The following is a 3,168-nucleotide window of genomic DNA, read 5'->3' as shown; positions in this document are numbered from 1 at the left end:
TAGTCATTTGTTATTTACACTTTGGGTACCCTTTTTTTACTCTATATTTTCTCTTAATCATATTTGGTGCAGTATACATTGTTCATAGACTTAAATCTTTAGCTTATGATACTTTTAGGTTCTTTTGCTCATTTTTTTAATCTTTCAATCATTTACATAATTAACTTTATTAACATAATCTTATGAGTGTTTTTTTTGGCTAATTTTTTTATATAAAAAAAATATTGGTGTTTTTGTTGAAAATGAGAGTATTTGATGTAATTACAGATGGGTGGATTTTTTAGGTGAGAAGTCAACACGTGGAGGGTGTGTTGCAACACATGGGAGCGTGTTGGATACGTGGCAGCATTCTGACCAACACGTGGGGAGCGTGTTGAACACATGGCAACATCTTAGCCAACACGTAGGGGACGTATTGCACCACGTAGAGAACGTGTTGGACAATGTCCACAATACTGTAAAACACTTCAAATATCAATATTCAACTAAAACACCATCTCTCTTTCCATATTAAAAATAATTTCTGGTTTTTCTTGTTTTTCAACTTATATAAAATTATATTTTGATCCCAAAAGTCTCTTAGCAATTCAGCCAACATAATTAGGTATGCACAAATATCAAAACTCATACCAAACACTTATAAACCATATTAATAGCTCATTTAACATCCAATCATTAGCATAGGCATTCATAAGTATCAAATATCATCAAATTATCATCAAACATTAAATATGAGCTTATAAATATTTAAATATCATCAAATTATCATCAAACATTAAATATGAGCTTATAAATATTTATGAGATATTTTAAACTATCCTAACTCTTACCTTTCTTGTTAGTGCTTCCAAAGTACTCCCTTAACTTTTATGATCACCAAAACTTCCTAAATAAGAATTAAAACAATTTTAATAAACTTTTGGGCCTTATGGCCGAATTGAGTTTGGAAGAGAAGGGGGAGATTTTTCACTCTTTTAAACTTGAAATCTTGATGTGTGAACTCCTTAAAGATCCTAGAACATGATTCATGAATCAAAATATCATCAAAAATAATTTCTTTCTTCCTAAGAAGGCATGACCGAATTTATCATGGACAAGAGAGAAGAAAATCTCCTTACATCTTGAGTTTTGGAACTGATGCTTTCTCACTTTTTGAAGCTTATAAAGATGATATCCTAAATAAGAGAAATAAGAAAAAAGATTCACTCTTAAATCATAATGACCGAACCTATAATAGAGGAAAACGAGAAATTTTTGTTGACAAACCTTCATGCGTTTTATATAAGAATTGTGAGGAAGAAATTGGTTAGAATGATTCTTGGATATGAGCTCTTGACTTATTGAAATTTGGATTCAAAATAACATGAACACATGAACTTTCTTTCTTTCTTTTTTTTTTTCTTTTCTCTTCAACGTTCTTGACTCACTTTTCCTAGCTCTCTTTCTTTTTTCTTTCTAGTCATATAAGTGTGTTTAAGGATGAGAATTAAAGTGATAAGAATGATATAAGAGAGAGATGAACGTTGCATGTGGCTTGAAGTGATAAGAATAAATTTTTATATCATTTATCTTTTCTTTCTTTCTTCTTATCTTAATTACTACTAATTTTATATGATGATAAAGCAAGTGAATATGTTGAAAAGGAAGAGAGAAGAAGTTGCTTTTCGGAGGAGGGATGAGGGTGAAAATTTTAATTTTACTTATCATTGTTTTTTCTTGTTATTATCTCTTTTTTTATTTGGTCTTCAAGTAGAATAAATTTCAACATGTGGGGAAAGAAAGAAAGAGAGAAAAATTTAAGGTTGTGATAATTGAATTGATAAATGAATCGATCGAATAAATGATTTAAAAATTTAATGGTCTAACTGAGGTTGAATCGAGATCAAATTAATTTAATTGAATATAAAATAAAATTATTAAAAATTTAACCAACCTCAACATATTTATAGCCATACCAGAACAAGCCATATTAAAATAAGAATAGAATATATTTCAACATATCAACAACCATATATACTAGAACAAGTCATACCAAAACAAGAATAGAAAACAATCAACAAAAAAAAACTAAGCAACATAACAAATTCAAGAACACACTAAAAAAAATTAACAATCAACAATAATTATCTTAAAAAATTAACTCAGGCACAACAATTAACTCAAAAAACAAGAATAACTAAAAATAAATTCGACAGCATAGAGCACATAGGTGAGGGAGAGAAAGCACGACATGTACACGAGACGGAGTGCGGCGAACTGGAGCAGAGAAGGCCATCCCTCCTGAAATTTTCTTATGTAAGTTTTATCTCTGTAGCAGTCTATTGTTTAGAGTTCGAGTGGAAGTTACCTGGTTCAAGTGCGACCAAGATGAACTTTACCTCCGAACTTTGAAGAGCCTAACAAGCTCAGATTGGTCAGCCTTGGAGCGCGGCAGAACAGGGACTATGCAACAGAGGACCAAGATGGAGGAGACGAACTTGAGTAGTGGCAACGGCAGAACAGGGGAGACAGAGGAGACGAGTGGCAACAAGAAATGCGTTGCGACGGAGGAGACGAGCTTGAGAAGTGGAGATGGCGACTGGGATAGATGCGACTACGGCGGTAAGATAGCGGTGGATGTGAGCTTTCGGTGATGGAGAAGGCGACGGGTGAGTTTGAACTTTGAAGGGAAATGATGGCTGGGTTCAAAGAAGGATTTAGGGTGGGAGAGAGGGAAAGGAGTCCTGAAACTTTCTATTTTTAATATATATAAAAATCTTAACCAGTATCCCAAAAAATTATTTCAGCTGATCTTTTCACTGATTCTTGCAGAGGGCATCACTCGAATTGGCCAAAGGACCGATTTTCGGTTAACCTGGTCGAACCAGCTAATCCGATTCGATTTTTAAAACTTTGAAAAAAACTAGGAAGAGAAGAGAGAGTGGATTTAATTTGAGTTTTCATTTTTCTTTTCATGTATAATTATCATATATATCTCCAAGTTAATTCATCACATGGTGAAATAGCTTGTGGTGGATAATGAATGGAGAAAGGAGAATAAATGTATGAGTAGAGAATTGTGTGGCTTGGATTATATCTTAGAAGATAATTACTAAAAGTGGTAATTATTTGATCACTTATTATATTAGACAAAATAATCAATTATGCTAGTATGAGTGATACCAGTAT

The sequence above is a fragment of the Arachis duranensis genome, chromosome 10 (genome assembly GCF_000817695.3).
Source record: "Arachis duranensis cultivar V14167 chromosome 10, aradu.V14167.gnm2.J7QH, whole genome shotgun sequence".
Taxonomy (NCBI): Eukaryota; Viridiplantae; Streptophyta; class Magnoliopsida; order Fabales; family Fabaceae; genus Arachis; species Arachis duranensis.
The sequence above is the reverse complement of the archived record's forward strand: the minus strand, read 5'-3'. Positions refer to the sequence as shown.